The sequence below is a fragment of the Loxodonta africana genome, chromosome 19, assembly GCF_030014295.1.
Source record: "Loxodonta africana isolate mLoxAfr1 chromosome 19, mLoxAfr1.hap2, whole genome shotgun sequence".
In the NCBI taxonomy this organism is placed as follows: Eukaryota; Metazoa; Chordata; class Mammalia; order Proboscidea; family Elephantidae; genus Loxodonta; species Loxodonta africana.
Window position 1 is genome coordinate 34,952,025 of NC_087360.1, and position 17,602 is coordinate 34,969,626.

The following is a 17,602-nucleotide window of genomic DNA, read 5'->3' on the forward strand; positions in this document are numbered from 1 at the left end:
TTGGGTTCTTGGGGTTGGGACTGACCTGCAGTGAGCAGTGACTTGGCCTAGTACATCAGGTTGAGTATATGGGAACTGCGGGACTTAGGGTGGCGGAGGTGGGGACCTGGTTCACATTCCTGCCAAAACCAGCCTGTTCAGAGTGTGTTTGAGCAGTTCTATTTTCAATGTCCAGGCTTTCTATTGACCATTGTGGGAAGTTGGCTGGTGAGGTCCATAGGGAACATGAGGAACTCACCCCATGAGTGGAACAGTGATGGGGTGTGAATGGAGTTTGGGAGATCTTTCCAGCTGAGCTGATTGTATTTGCAAGTGGCAAGCTCGGGTCCCTGAGGATATTTGGGGGCACCCGGGGCCTTGCTCTGGGGATAGTCAGCAGCCCCGTCCACATCACTCTGGCCTCAGAAGTCTGTCTTCTCTGAGAGGTGATTTTCTAAGCAAGAGAAGAATGTTTGAGAAGAGGGAAATGAAAGTGAGCATGTATTTCAGTTTTCCTTCTTCAGGAGGAGGAATTTCCCATCCTCCATGGAAGGGCAGGACTTCCACCAAGTGTGGGCTCTTTGGGATGTTTGGGTGTGTAGGGCACCACTCTGGAGGCCCCTGCCTGTTGTTTCTCCACTAACTTCCAAGAAAGGGACTTATTCTCTCATGAATAAGCAGAGGGTCAGGAGCCCAAGTGTTATTTCAGCAACTTTCCCATTGGTAAGGAGCCCAGGTTGCGAAGGTGACCGCTTGTGTAAAAACGACATGGTGGCGGTGTCTGACCTTCTCTCACTTCATGAAGGGGAAGAAGAATCAAGATCAACTGCCCAAGGCTGATTCTCATGAGGCAGAGGTCAGACATGCCTCCTTTCTGCCATCTTTACCAATTCTGACACCAACTGTCCCTCCTGCAGCATTCTCTACTCCTGTGCTGGGTTTGATAATTCATTGCAGTGGCCACACAGAACTCACAGAAAATACTCACAATTATGGGGTTTATTAGGGAAGTAACAGGTTATAATTCAGGTTCAGGAACACTCAGGATACAATTCTTCAATCAGGACAGCCTCTTCCCAGCTGTGTTCACAGGCACGCCTCTCCCTGGCCCTTGCCCTCTGCCCTGCTCGGACAAGTGTGTCAAAGTTGTTTTAGTTCTGTCAACAAGTGCCGAGGCAGTCCACTCTGCCAGCAAGCCTCTTCCCAAAGGCACTCAGCTTTCTCACTCTGTGGGCCAAGAATTCCACCAAACTGTCTCCTGCCGTCTTTTCTCTGCCACTGCTTCTAGCCATCTTCCATGTTACAGCTCTCTCTCGGTCTCCTGATTCCAGTAGCTCCTCAGTGCAGGGATCCTGGGTCCAAAGGAGGTGATTTCTGCTCTTGGCTGTTCTTCCTTGGTAGTGGTGGAATCCTCTTTCCCACCTCTAGGATGGCTCACTTCAAGCCCAGCCAAAACTAACCCATCCCTTTGTTAGACCATGATTATTCTATCTGTACAGTCCCACCCAATCATTTGAGTAAGAGTTAAAAGACCATGGTGAGAAAGTCCACAAAAAAAGCAATCCGTTGCATCAAAACTTGTCAAAGGAAACGGACTTCTCAAGAAAGGCTCTCAGGCCTTCCAGAGTCCTTGAATGGTGGGAAAGAGGCTAAAGACCCAGGCCTTTTAAGTCCTTGAACCCAGGAATTTTGACATCCATGGAATACAGCCCACAGGATGCTGGACACCTGATTTCCTTCCAAGGGGTCAGCTTATACTTAGGCTTTATGGAAGGGGGAAACCCTGGTGGCATAGTGCTTAAGTGCTACGGCTGCTAACCAAACGGTTGGCAGTTTGAATCTGCCAGACGCTCCTTGGAAACTCTATGGGGCAGTTCTACTCTGTCCTATAGGGTCGCTATGAGTTGGAACTGACTCAACGGCACTGGTTTTGGTTTTATGGAAGGGACTGTCTGGGGTCACATGCCAAGCTGGCATTTTTACCTCTTTTCTTTCTTTTCCAGTGCAGGAGATGGTGACCTTCTGCCCCACAGACTCAGACTTTGCTGATATAGTGAGTCAGCACAGACTGCGTCCAGGACACTGAAAGCTATGAGAGAAACAGAGGTGAGAGAGGCAGGCTCAGTGGACAGGGACACACCCTAGGTTCCCTGGTCATTTCATCTCCAGCCCTGATGCCCAGCCTGTTGCCAACTGTGTAGTTAATGAAGCATGTGGGAAGGAGAGAAGTGTAGGACATGGTGGAACCCCCCGTGTAACTCTGTATCTTGAGACCTTCAGTTGGAACTGGGCTTCCCAAGTCCTCCTTTTCCCCTTCAGCAGCCAAGATGAAGGAGGGACATTCATACAAAACAACCCCCTCCCCTCAGATGTCCAAGCCTCACCTCAGGCCCGGAATCTTACAACCACCTAGAAAACTTATTTTGGGAGGGGTAGAGCTGGAGCTGGAGGTGGTGGCTTGTGGTTCCCAGGGGGCCTGTGAGGTCACGGTTGTGGGCCAGAGTGAGCACCAGGCAGAAGGTACCAGACCAGTGCCAGGTGGGTAGTTCCCACCTGGGATCACAGCAGAGATCCTCAGGGACAGGCCATATACTGCCCCCCTGGTACCTGAGGTCTAGACACACCACATGTACTATCTTCTCCACTCTCTACTTTTCCTTCCCCCAAAGGGTCAGGCTGGGCTGTATTTAGGTCACAATGCCCCTCAGTCTCACTTCCCCACATGACCTCCTACACCAGACTCACCTGTCAGCTCACTCTATAGCTTACAGGATAGTCCTGGGAAACCGGCCTTGCTGGTGGACACTCCCCTGGGAGGCAGCAAAGCAGAAAGCCCTTTCCTCAGTTGACAGAAACAAATGAGCAGTGGAATGGGATGTGGGCGTAAAGTTTACTTTGCATTTAGAGCCCTTTTGTAACTTGTAAACTTTACACTCTGATCTTGCGTTTACTACTCAAACTGTAATGAATAAAATTAGTAAGGGAATTATCAGCAAAGAATAATATAAATCCATGGTTTCATTTCATAACACATACGATGTGTTAGGATGAAATATTTCTTTTTCTGTAGGAAATGTGAGACCCTTTATAATGTTCTGTCTTCAGGTTTCCTTTTGATTTCCAGCCTTTTCCTCTGGAATGAGCTAAGCTTCTGTTCTAGCTCACAGACTCCTGCCCCTTACTCTGGTCTGTACTGAGACTCAGACCCTCTTGTTGGCTGTTCCTAGGCTGGGCAGGGCAGGCTCTTAGCCATCCTGTCACCACGGGTGGCTTTTCCAGTGCCCCATGTGGGCTGTGGGTGATGCTCCCAGATCCTAGTGAGTGCTCTTCCGCACGACTTGGCCCCGAGGCGTCTCCTTCTCTGACATCTTTGTTTTGTGTTAAGAAGGCTGTCCTCTATGTTCCTTGCACTGCCTCCTACCTTCAGCCCCAGAAATAGGACAATGATTTAAAACTCAGACCTGTCCTATAATTTCCTGATGGATCACCAGCACTGCAGTCTTTGGTTCCCCACTGGAATGGAAGGTCTTATTTGAAAATGAAATTACCAAGGATTCAGGAACACAGTGTCTCTTCTGTTCCTTCCCCCACCCTTCCCCACCCCAAATTCTATCAGTGTACATTCAAGGACAGGAATTAGAAGTGGCTGCCCTCACCCACTGGTCACAAATGTTCCGGGCTTATTGCACATATTACATCTGACTATTCAAATAATCGGAAACCCTGGTGGCGTAGTGGTTAAGTGCTACGGCTGCTAACCAAGAGGTCAGCAGTTTGAATCTGCCAGGTGCTCCTTGGAAACTCTATGGGGCAGTTCTACTCTGTCCTATAGGGTCGCTATGAGTCGGAATCGACTCGATGGCAGTGGGTTTATTCAAATCATCTTCATAAGCCAGCTCCTATCAGAAGTACTTTAAGGATGATGCCCAGGTAATTCAGAAAGATGCCTGAGAACATGGTGCTTATGTGTCTGCCAGGATCTCAGCAGCAGTGAGATGGAACCCTCAAAATGGTTTTTAGTGAAGAGTTGAATAAAGTGACCGCTTCCCCAGGTGTAGTCAGCCTGTAGGGAAGATTAAGATGCAGATAGTGTAGGGCATCTGTGGGGTTGCTTGTCAAGAGAAGCCTTGGGAGAGATGAACCTTGAGGCCTTTTGCAATCGTATTCATTGAGAGTAATTTTAATTTTCAGTAGTTTCTCCCTTCCTTAATCCTGTTTATTCCTCCTAGAGTATACTATAGGATATATCTTTTTAATTAGCTTTAATTGTCAAAGATGAATGGTGTGCATGTGTGTTAGGTCTGATATGGATGGATTACTTTTATAACCTCTTCTGTTGATTCTTGCATATCTCTCATGGGGCAGCAGACCAGTGGACTTTATTGTCCATCTGCAGCAGGAGCCCGAAGGATGGTATTAATGAAAAGAATATATCCATAGATATATAGGTATATAGATATATGTTGTTGTTAGGTGCTGTCGAGTTGGTTCTGACTCATAGCAACCCTATGCACAACAGAACGAAACCCTGCCTGATCCTGACTCATCCTTACAATCGTTGTTATGCTTGAGCTGCAGCCACTGTGTCAATCCCCCTCATTGAGGGTCTTCCTCTTTTCCGCTGACCCTGTACTCTGCCAAGCATGATGTCCTTCTCCAAGGACTCATCCCTCCTGACAACATGTCCAAAGTATATAAGACGCAGTCTCGCCATCCTTGCCTCTGAGGAGCACTCTGGCTGTACTTCTTCCAAAACAGATTTGTTTGTTCTTTTGGCAGTCCACGGTATATTCAATATTCTTCGCCAACACCGCAATTCAAAGGCGTCAATTCTTCTTCAGTCTTCCTTATTCATCGTCCAGCTTTCACATGCATACGATGCGATTGAAAATACCATGGCTTCGGTCAGGTGCACCTTAGTCTTCAAGGTGACATCTTTGCTCTTCAACACTTTGAAGAGGTCCTTTGCAGCAGATTGCCCAATGCAATGCGTCTTTTGATTTCTTGACTGCTGCTTCCATGGCTGTTGATTGTGGATCCAGGTAAAATGAAATCCTTGACAACTTCAATCTTTTCTCCGTTTATCATGATGTTGCTCATTGGTCCAGTTGTGAGGATTTTTATTTGCTTTATGTTGAGGTGCAATCCATACTGAAGGCTGTGGTCTTTCATCTTCATTAGTAAGTGCTTCAAGTCCTCTTCACTTTCAGCGAGCAAGGTTGTGTCATCTGCATGAAGCAGGTTGTTAATGAATCTTCCTCCAATCCTGACACCCTGTTCTTCTTCGTATAGTCCAGCTTCTCGTACTATTTGCTCAGCATGTAGATTGAATAGGTATGGTGAAAGAATACAACCCTGACGCACACCTTTCCTGATATATAGATACAGATATTAGTTTTATGAGGATATAGATGCTAGAGCTGGGTTTGGCACATAGTAGGGATTCAGTAAATGGTGTGAGTAGATGGACCTCTGAATCAGTGGACTTTCCTGAATCAGACACAGCTGTGCTCTGTGTCTCTGGATTTTCCCTGACCCCGTCATGAGCTCTGTCCCCAGGAAAGCTTACACCCGGCTTTGAAGACTCATTCAATTATAAAGCATCAGACAATATATAGCTGCAAAGGATAGGCTTTGGGGGTAGAACTGGAGAGCGGAAGAACATTCCTTGGAGTGGATATGAGATGTTAGTTTTTGGCCAAACGATGGAGAGCAGGTGTCTTGGCCAAGGATGTGAGCTGCACAGGGAGTCCCATCACTGGGTGCAGCTTGTTTGTGTCTCACTTCCCCACTGGTCTGGAGCACTGCGTGAGCATTAATGCTGTTGTCCCAGGCTGAGCAGTAATAATCAGCTTTGTTTTCAGGCCAGAGCCCAGAGATGACCTGGAGCCTGAGAATCGGGCAGGGATCCCTGAGGGTCTACTGCTGCTATCATAGATGAGGAGTTTGGGGGCACTGCCAGGGAGCTGCTGGTACCAGCTCAGATCTCTATGCCCTAAGTTGCTGCTGCTTCCAAGGCAGGAGACAGTGACCATCTGCCCCACAGACTCAGACTTTGCAGATGGCTGAGTCAGCACAGACTGAGCCCAGGACCCTGAAAGGCAGAAAAGATACAGGGGTGAGAGAGGAAGGGTTAGTGGACAACCAGGGATCCTCGGTCCTTTTGTCACCAGCCCTGATGCCCAGCCTGCAGCTGTGTAGTGAATGAGGAGGGTAAGAAAAAGAAGAGCCCAGGCCATTGTGGACACCCCCACACAGCTCTGTATCCTGAGACCCTCGGCTAGGCCTGGGCTCCCCAAGTCCTTCTTATACCCTCCAGCAGCTGAAGTGAGGGAGGGACCTTCATGCAAAATAGCCCCCTGGCCTGAGATGTCCAAGCCCCACCCTGGGCCCTGAATCTTACCATCACCTAGAACATTATTTTGGAAGTGGATGGAGCTGGGGAAAGGAGGCTGGACAATGGTTCCCAGGGCCCTGTGGGGTCACAGCTGTGACCCCCAGTGAGTAACAAACAGGGCACCAGACCAAAGACAGATGGGTGGTTCCCAGCTGAGATCACAACACAAACTCTCAGTGACAGACCACAATGACCTTTACTGCCTGAGGCCTAGACATACCACATGGAGAAGGTAGAACTTCTCCACTGTCCACTTTGGTCTCCCTCAAAGGGTCAGGCTGAGCAGTATCCAGGTCACAATGCACCTTAATCTCATTTGCACACATGGCCTCTTTACCCAGGACTCACCTGCCAGCTCACAGGACAGAACTGGAAACCCAGCCTCGTTGATGGCGACTCCCCTGGTCCTCAGCAGAGCAGGAAGCCCAGGGCAAAGACACAACAGCTGCCCTTCCTGCCAGGGTACCAAGCCTGCCCCTCTCCTCAGCTGATAGAAAAAAATGAACAGTGGAATGGAACGTGGGAGTAAAATTTACTTTTCACTCAGAACCCTTCTGTAACTTAAACACTTTACACTCTGATCTTGTGTTTACTACCTTTAATGTAAGTGAGTAAAATTAGTAAGTAGGGGGTAATTATCAGCAAATAATAATATAAACACTTGGTTTTATTTGATAACACATTATGTGTTAGGATGAAATATTTTCTATTGGAAATGTGAAACCCTTCATAAGGACCCTTCTCTGTTCTTATCGCCTCTGGATTTCCAGACTTTTCCCATTGGGAATTTGCTAAGCTTCTTCTTTTCTGGCCCAAAAACTCCTGCCCCTTACTCTTGTATGCACTGAGGCCCAGACCCTGCATGCTGGCCCCTTCCAGGCTGTGCAGAGCAAACTCTGTCATCTGGTTCCCACAGGCGGCTTCCTCCAGTGTCCCATGTGAGCTGTAGCAGAGGCTCCCAGACACTGGCAGATGTTCCTCCTCATGACTTGGCCCCGGGACTTCTCCTTTTCTGACATTTTAGCTTTATGTTAAGATCAGCCACCTCTGGATTCTGTGCTCTGCCCCTCTACCTGTATCCTCAGAAATTGGAGAATGATTTTAAATCAGACTTTTAAAATTTCCTAATGGGTTGTCAGCACTGCAGCCTTTGGCTCCTCACGGGGATGGGAGCTCTTATTTGAAGCCTGGAATCACCAAGGATGTGGAAACATGGTCTCTTCTCTTCCATCTCCATATTCCCCTACCTCACCTAATATAAGTGAACATTCAAGGACAGGAATTAGAAATGGCTGCCCTCACTCCTTAGTCATAACTGTGTGGTATGTATGTTGTACATATCAACATTTATTCTTTGAACAATCTTCATAAGCCAGGTCCTGTCAGAACTACTTTAAAGATGATGCTTTCAGATAATTCAAAAAGATGCATAAGAACATATCACTTAAGCCATGAGGAGGAACATCAGGAAGGAGATGGACCCCAAAAGGGTTTTGAGTGAAGAGTTGAATAAAGTGACTATTTCTACAGGTTTGGCCAGCCTGTAGGGAAACTGCAAGGCATAATGTGGTACAGGGCTGGTGACACTGAAAACAGGTGTTACCTTACCTTGTTCTAACAGCCCTAGAATAAAGTTGTTGCAATGAAGATAAAAGCCTCCTGCCTGCTAAGGGTGACTCTGGACCAGCACAGCCTTCCCTTCCCTTTGATAGTCAACATCCTGACAGCCAAACTCTGGAGAGTTCAGGAGCCTTATTCCTAACTCTACACATGTCTTACTGTGGCAGTGACAAGTCACATGCTGTGTAATTGCTCCTCTATTAGCATCTGATATTCTCCTGATAACTCATCACTGACAGGATGGACCTGGGCCTCAGCAGCAGGGGGTGACACAAGTAGTTTTTTTCAGGGGTGATGGGACTGTTCTGTATCCTGGTTGTACTGGTGGTTACACAAATCTATACATGTGTTAAAATTCATAGGACTATACACCAGAAGAAAAAAAAATCAACTTAAGATGATAAATTAAAAACAAAATACACTGTGCAAAAAAGTTATCATATGACTTTGAAATTTCAGTCCTAGGTCTCTACCCACAGGAAATGAAAATGTAGTTTCATTCAACAAGTTTTACAGATAGCCAGAGACATACACCAAAGAAGCCAAATTGTCATTCTATTTATGAAACAAATTAGCATCAGAGCGGTCCGTTGAGGGCCCTGCATCCACCATTGCCTGGTAACTGTCATATAATGGGATGTAGAGTGAGCACTGAGTAGAGTAAGGAGTAAGTAGGCTGGGTAGGCTGGCTCATGCCTGTGATGACTCCACAGGTCCGTAGCGCTCCCGGCTTCCCAGGTCCATCCTTGTCTGTGCTTTGTTGTTAGGAGCCTTTAGAGAGAGGGTCTTGCCCCAGGACTGCCCAGTAACTGCCCCAGCCCAGCCCAAGGGCAAAGACGAGGGACCTGCTCCTTTAGGGAACACATTCCTCAGGTCAGCCTTTAGTTTTCCATTCTGGACTCTCAGTCTGATCTTCGCCACTGCTCACTCTGCTTTGGGGGTAAACTCTGAGTCTCGAATACAAACTCTTTTTGGGTGAGCAAACCAGGAAGCACAAACCAAGGATGGGCCCCCATGGGTGCACTACTAGACTGCTCAGGTATTCAGGCTTCCTCTTCCTGCTTGATCCTCATCTGATGAGGCCTGAGCTCTTCTTTACCAGGACAACCACCCTGTCATCTGAGGAGAGGGGTCTTTGTGTTGGAGAGGTTGCGGGGGGTGGGGAGGAATCTCACATGCGCTGATGCTGTTGTTAGGTGCCCTCCAGTCAGTTTCGACTCATAGCCACCCTATGTACAGCAGACGAAATACTGCCCAGCCCTATGCCATCCTCATAATCCTCATAATCACTGTTGCAGCCACTGTGCCAATCCATCTCATTGATGCTCTTCCTCCCCTTCACTGACCCTATACACTGCATGCATGGTGGGTTGTAAATTGGTACCAGTTCATTATCAGTCAATTTGTCCAAAGTCTTTAAAATGATAATTTAAAAAGTTGATAAAACATTTGACTAATGACTTGAGCCCTAAGGATTTTTCTCTCATTTTTATGTATGAAAAAAAAATGAAAACAGAGAAGTTTGTTAAATTACTATCACCTAGCTATAGTTACAGATACAGATATTAACTCATACCAAACCAAGTATAAGGACTAAATGAATTAATTGTCATAAAGATCTTAGATCATTACCTACCCCAAAATAAATCCTAGGGAGTGTTAGCATTTATGTTGTAGGCTTCCAATAGTAAACCAATTAACTCCATTAAGGTTTACACCCATAATGGGAATTTTATCACTCTTAATTAAAAATGTTCTTTCACACAAAATTTTCAAGATTTATTATTATGTGAAAAAATCAATTTGCAGAAAATATGACCTCATTAAGAAAAGTAAATAGAACAAAATATAAAAAATACATTTGAATGTGTATAAAAACTTCTGAAAATGCCTGAATCGAAGATGTCTGGGCTTCCTTCAAGAGAGGAGCTGGTGGGGGGAGGGGGGTTAAAAGTACACTTCTGTATTTTACCGTAGAGTTTACAGATATAATTCAGGTTCTTTTAAAAAATCAGTGTTTATGACTTTGTAGTTTAAAAAAATACTAAATATTGTTTAGCATGGGCAGTTACCATAATGGCTCCTCAGATTATCAACAATCATAACTGAAATACATATTTAATTTCAGATAAATGAGCACGATAATGGTTAAGTTGAAATACTTGATTATTTTTAATAGTTTTCTCTTCCATTTAGATAATTGTCTTCTTAAAATATTATTTAAAAACACAAACAAAAATATTTTATGGAATTCCCATCATTATCCAGTGCAGCAATCTGTATAGTGAAGGCTTGTTTCAAGTTTCCCCACTTTTTCTTTCTTTTATTGAATGCAGATATTTTTTATAAGTGGTTTGCTTTCCTGAGGCATTCCCTTAAATAAAGAGAGATGTAGTCAATCTGAGTATTTACTGCCTGTAGATGCATGGAGGACGCATACCCCTTTCCCTATTGACAGGACTTTCAGGCGCAGGATCAAGCCCTGGCCTTGAGGGGCGGTAAAGGATACATCCCCTGGCCTACATTTAAGCAGACTTTGACATGGAGGTTTTGTCCAGAGTCACGAGCTGTGCAGGGGTGAAGGAAACATGACTGTTAGGATAGGTTACATTGTGATGCAGTTGCAAAAACTTAGTAGCTTCTGTAGTGAACTTGGTTGTGGGATGGCCCTTCAGCATCCTGAAGTGGGTTGAGTGGGATAGAACTCGACAACTGTGTGTCAGTTAGTCAGTGAATACAGACTGCCCCTAGAAGTTAGTGACCTTGGGCAATCCCTTATCCAAAGGCTAGTCCCATAAAATGACTCAACAGAGACCTGTTTGCTGATAACCACTCAGTTGCTGGGGAAGGCGTGGTTTAGTCGTCGATGGGGAATCATTGCGGGGAACTACTACATCCACTGTAGTCCATGCCTTGAACTGCTCATATCTGCTGTATCCATAGAATAAGTCCTGGGAGCAGTTCCTACATTATTCTGTTAAATTTCTTTTCCTGGGGAAAATTTTCAATAGGTCTTCAGTGGGATTAACCACAACACCTGCTGCTTCAGCTAGTCTTGAGGCTGTGACCAATGCTAATTATCCTCCTCCTCCACCAGCCATTCTAAATTTGCCCCCACCTATTTTTTTTTTTTTTTATTGTGCGCAGCTGGACCAGTTCCTGTGACTTATCTGAAGAGATTACCTGCACCCTCATCTCTGAAATGTCTGAGCAAGTCATGATGTCTTTCTCAGAGCTGTGTTTTATCAACTTTGTTAATTATCAGAATTGGACAGTGGAGATGTCAATAGATCACACGGATACCAACTACAAAATTTTCTGTCTCCATTGTGTAAAAGCAACCTATGTAATCCTGATAATCAGGGTCAATTGTCATTGCCAGTTTGTTGACTTCTCACTTTGTGTGATGATCTCTTGGCATGAAGGGTGTGAAGTAAACCAGTGGAGCTGAGCTTGCAGTATAATTGGACTTTGCTAGTGTCCCCTGGTTGAAGCGTTTTATTCTGGGAACCAAATTTGAAAGGACTGGACACACAAGATCACTGGAAGAGATGGGAAGAGTGACCACTCCTACTTGGACCCCTTAATTCTTTGATCCACAAAATCTTCTGACTCGAGTTATAGTCCCATACAATGATCTTGATTTAGGGTGCGTACTGCATCCTGGAGTATGACAACTGATCTTTGCAGGGAGTAATCTGGGATCTGGTACTTCTGCTACACTTTCAATTGGCCTGCCCTTTATACCCCCATGTAGTGTTGCCATGAGTCAAAATCGACTCTACAGCAACTTGTTTTGTTTTGTTTTTTTAATCTATCAGTCACTGGATTTAGGCTGCCCTGGGAACAGCATGCTGGGAAGAGTGAACTCTGAAGGAGTTGATAGTATGAGTGGTCCACTGAACCCTCCCAAGAGTAAGGGCTACAGTCCTTCTTTGAACAGGGAGCTAGGTGGCCCATTTCCATGTCCACCACATGTGATACATGAGCAGCAATCATCTGGATATATTGGCTGATATTGGAGACCCAAGTGTTCAGCTGCTCTTTGTTAAGACACTTGACCAGGGCCTTGTTTCCTGTTATGAATTTCACACTGTCTCATGAAACTCCAACTCTGAGATATTCTGGAGTATTATAGGGAAACTCTGACTCACAACTCATGACATCCCTCCGGAAGTTATGTAGGTGTCTGAATTTCCTTTCTAAGTCAATAAGAAACTAAACAACCAAACCAATCGTACTGCCATAGAGTTGATTCATGGTGACCCCATATGTAGAACTGCTCCACAGAGTTTTCTTGGTTGTAATCTTTATGGGTAGTCCCTGGGTAGCACAAATGGTTAAGTGCTTGAATACTAGCCAAAAGATTGGTGGATTGAAGCCACAGAGAGGCACCTTGGAAGACAGACCTAGTGATCTGTTTCCAAAAGGTCACAACCTTGAAAACTCTATGAATCACTTCTACTCTGTACACACAGTGTTGCCATGAGTAGGAATAGACTTGAAAGCAACTAACAACAACTATCTTTACACAAAACAGTTTACCAAGTCTTTCTTCCACAGAATTACTGGGTGGGTTTGAACCACCTACTTTTAGGTTAGCAGCCAATCACAAACTGTTTGCACCATCCAGCCTCCTCAGAAAAAAACTAGGGTACTGTTTATCTGATATCATAAATGGTGGGATAAAAATAAAATATTTCTAGGCTTAGAATAAATGGGCTGAACCACACTACTCTGGGTCTATGGAAAACAAGCTCCCTGAATCAACACTAGCATAGATCTAACCTCTGTGAAAATAAGATAGAAATGGTCAGAGTGAGGGGCTGAGGCTGACCAAGACTGCTTTTGTCTCACTTTCTCACCTACATCTGTCACTGTGGAAATGGTTGCTGTGCCATAAAGCACAGTAATACTAGGCTTCATCCTCAACCTGGGCCCCAGTGATGGTGAGGGCAGCTTTGTCTCCAAGAAGGGAACCACAGAACCGGGTCAGGGCTCCTGGGACCCAACGGCTGGTACCACCTGTTAGACTCCTTGGAACTTGGTAAGGCTTCTGTTGGACCTAGGCAGGATAGTTACTGGTGGTGACGGCCCCAGCACTTGAGCCGCAGGTGATTGTGACTGTCCCTCCAGAAGTTGTGAAAAATGAAGTTTCCTGAGTCACCACAGCCTGGGAAGTGGCTCCTGAAAACAGGTGAGAGACTCAATAGTCAGGACAGGAGACAGGGACATGAAGGTTCAGTGCTACATTTCCCCAACCCCAGCCCAAAAGCTCCTCTCCCTCAACCTGTGCAGTAAGTCAGAAGGATTAGGAGGAGAGGAATCCAGACCATGGTGTAGACACTCCCAGGGCTGTGCTTTTCAGGACTACTCACCACAGTCTGCTTCCCCAGCTCTCATTATAACCCTTAACACCTTGTTGGGGGTGGGAGCCTTCATGCAAATAACCTCCCATCTGATAGTAATAGACAATTTGGTCAGGTCACAGTAATTCAGTTGGTTCACATCAGTGACCAAGAGTTAATGGATCTACATTTGACAGCTAAGCTTGTTTTCCCTGTGCCACAGCCCCCTCTAATGCCCATAGGGAGATTACCACTGATGGAAACCACTCCTGTAGGTCTTTCTTCCTTCCCTTTCCCTCACTTCCCAGATGTTCAGTTTTTAATTCCTCAGTAGGTCAAATGTAGTGCCTGGGATCCCTCAGGCAGGAAACCTAGGGGAGAAATTTTGGGAAGGGAAGACTTGAATGCATCACTTCCTCCCCTTCTTTTTAGCTTCAATTCATACACTGTCATCTCTCCTGAGAGTCTACAATTTTGAGCTCTCCTGGTGTCTTCACTTAGGTTTGTTAAAACAAAAATAATATTAAACCAATAACAGAACTTGATTGAAGTTTACTTAATACACAATTTGCAAATTGGGGCAACATTTTTGATTAGAGAATACAAAAATATTTCAGAGAAGAAAGATCCTTCACAGATTTTTATAACCCAGCTTATCACTAGTAATTATACATCGCTGTGGAAAAAGGGCCAGAATAGAGTTTACGAAATAGCTTGTAGATATGTAGGTTTCCATATTATTTTTTTTAAAGAACAAGTCAAATAATTATTGATCGACTTAAAACATAGCTTCTATTCTGATCTTTGGAATTGCTGTTGTTAAAACTGACTACACATAAACACATAGATAATTTAAAAGAGCACAATGCCCAAGACAAACGTTCTTCATTAATTAAGCTAACCTATTGTTTGACTTAAAGATGGCTTTCAGGAGATCAATTTTTGCTCAAAGTTTAAGGTTCAAAGATTACCTCAGGGAAATAGTTTTGGGCGAGTTATTTCAATTTTGATGGCTCCAGAAAGTATGGATTCCATAAAAGAAAAACTCTGTTCACAATCTGCTCCCTTTTGTTCCGGATACTCTTATAAAATCTTTGATCAAAAATGTTCAATAATGGTAGTCGGGCACTATCTGGTTTCTTCTGGTGTAGAGGCAATTATTAATGGAGGCAATCAGACATGTAGTCTAGTTCCTCCTCTGATTCCTGACTCTCCTTTTTGCTCTACTTCTCCAGATGAATAGAGACCAATTGTTGCACCTTGATGGGCCACTCCAAACTTTTAAGACCTCAGGCATTACAAACAAACTATAAGGTATAACAGAGACACTAAGAACAATATTAGGCCCATTGATTGAAATGTCCCATGAAACCATGGCCCTAAAATTTTCATCCAAGAAAACAAATCCCATGAGCTGTTTGGTTGGAAATAAGAAGCATCATGTACCTCAGCAGCAACTACACCCTGAGAAACCTCAGATTGTGTATTATTAATAAAGTCACAGACACGTTGACCTTTTTTTAATGCCAAGAAACAATTTATTAGAGAGAAGAAAAATTTCTCATCCAAAATATAGAAATCTGTACAACTTTGCTACAATCAATATACATGAACTGTACAAATTTACACCGTTCATAATTTACCAAATAAAAGATGACTAACAAAGTTCACAAAATAGATGGTAGTTTGTGGAAAAGACTTTTACCCAATTAAGTACAAGGAAAGTTACAAACCAGACCTCCACTTTCTAAAAATAAGAAGTTTGCTCAGTCTTAGAAAACTACCAGCTAGCAAATGTACACAGAGCCGGCTGGTGCTAACATCACAGTTGAGAGTGTCTTTAGGGGTCTTTTTTTTTAAAGCCTGTTGCCATGGCAGATTGTGGTCACTTGCTACTTTCAAGGCCAAAAACACAATACAAGGTCTGACCATTTCCCCAGGTCATGCTTACTAGTTTGTCTTATGTACATTTATACATATTTAAGTGCTAGGTAAAAGTCTTGTCATAAAATTTCCAGTACTACCGTGTTTAAAACATTGAGATTTCCTACTGAGCTGCCAAAAAGGTTAACAATTTTCAAGTGTAATAGTGCAAATTTCCTCTGCAAGACCTGTTGCAGAGAAAGGTTCTTTGAGACACAGATCTGTGTTAGAGGGACTGATGTAAAAATTAGGTATAACGTCTGGGAGAAAGTAAACCAGAACTACACTCCCTAGCAAATCAAGTGATCATTTACTTGGACGCACAGGCTATTAAATCATTGAAAGGTACTGTCCAAACTATGGCACTGTCACTTAAAAAATTTTTTTTTACCACTCTATCTTGTGCCAGATCTTCACAGCTGTGACATTTAAAAAAAAAAAATTTTTTTTTTTTTTATCCCCAAGAGGAGCCCACCCAAAGCAAAAATCAAACTTGCCCATCCATTCTAAGATGGTCCATCCATACCTTAACCTGATACAGTGATCATATTGCAGTTTTTGGAAGGGCTTGTTCTGCCCAAGAGAAGTTCCTCCTTACAGCTGATTCTGCTGTCTACCATTTGCACGTTGGTGCTGTTCTGAGTGCTATCTCCTGCTGGTGAGGCTTCGTACAGCACCCAGATGAAGTCATCCTCTCCGATTCCGTAGAACACGTCGTAGGGGTCAACCTGGAGTGTGAGTTCGCTGGGGAGAAGCCTGCACAGCTCCTGACCGCTCAGTCCAGTCCGCTGCGCTGCCTGTCCAATCAGAGGACCCGTTTTATGGTTGATGCGAATACAACGGTAACCTGATCCTCTGCACGGCTTCTCTAGGAACCAGTGATGTTTATAATGTTCTGCCATCAGCTCCTGCAGGCTCTGGCTGAAGGTCTGCAGCTGTCGCTCGCTCGTGAGTCCCTAGGTGCGGAGAAACTTGGAGACGAAAGATACGGCGGCAGCGATCTCGCCTATCGTCGTGGCGGCCCGGCTGTAGGAGGGATGCATGGGGGCGGTGGAGGGGGGCGCCCGGGGCTGCCCGGGCTCTGCGGCGCGGCCCCGACGGCGGAGCGGCCACCCTGGGCTCCCTCACGGGGCAGAAGACTGAGCAGAAAAAAAAGGGTGTAAGGGGCGGACGGCACTTTTTTCTCGTTTCTTTTTAGTAAGAAAGTTATTTTCGAGACACGAGGTGGCAGGAAAAGGAGACGAGCGACGGCGCCCTGGTCACATGGCTCGGACTCCCCCCCCACCCCCGCCCCCGCCGCCTCCGCCTCCACCTCCGCAGCCTCTGAACTTCCCAACAGCTGCATTTCCAGCGCCGAGGGGCCCATGTTGACCTTTTAAGGCACAGACTACTCCTTGGAAGGCTAACAGGAAGTCTAGTGTCAGTCTAGTTGTAAAGCCATAGGTCAAATTACAGGTACTTATTCAGAAGAGGCTAAAATTGCTTTGCTAAACTGAGCTATACAGCTTTCAAATTCTATTGTTACTTTACCCAGCACCATTTGTAATATAATAATCTTTCTTCCTGTACAAAGAAGTCCAATTCTGGTGATACTTGGAATACCAGTGGCAGTAAAGCAACCAATGTATATTCTTTTAGTAAGAGGACCTTCTTTTGATAACTTCTCATTTAATCTTTTTAGAATTTCTTTTACATTAAAAAAAAAAAATTATGCTCCTCTCATATTTCTAATTTTCCCCTTTGTTTAATTGATTGTACACATATAGGACTAGCATAACTAGAACCAGTCCAGTCACTAGATAGAGAATATAATCTTTAGTTGTCTGTAGTTTACAAAATAAAATAGCTCAAGTACAATGAATCAGATCTGAATCTGATAGCCCAGAAGTGCTTCCATTATTTTCTATTGAAACATAAAATTTCTCTCTACAGTAACCCTCCTCTTGATTTTTTAAAAAATTTCCTAATTTGGGAGATACAGGGCAGGAAGAAAAGATAAATGTTTAATTTCTGAGTTTAAGAAAAAGAGATTCCTTGTATCTAGAAAAGAGAACATGGAGCATCAATTGTACTTTAAACAAATCCTATAGAATAATCCTTCAGTCTATTCAGTACTATGTAAATCTTGTTTTATCTGATCTTGCATTTTGCAGTCTCATGAATCCATCAGCTTCTGCACAAGAGTTCTGGAAATAGTGATTCAATCCAATGGTATGATCTCAAAGCAATTCAAGCAGTGTTACTAGAAGTCCATATTCAAAGTGTTTATCACTGTGCTTTCCATGAGTCTCTGAGACAGTCTCTTTTTGTCAAAATACTGTGATGTGTGATTGAC

The 17,602-nt window shown here is 44.4% G+C and overlaps 1 pseudogene; it reads right to left on the reverse strand.

The window, feature by feature from the left end:
• Positions 1–15,751: 15,751 nt before the first annotated feature.
• Positions 15,752–16,310, reverse strand: LOC135228206 (protein BTG1-like; annotated as a pseudogene).
• Positions 16,311–17,602: the final 1,292 nt, after the last annotated feature.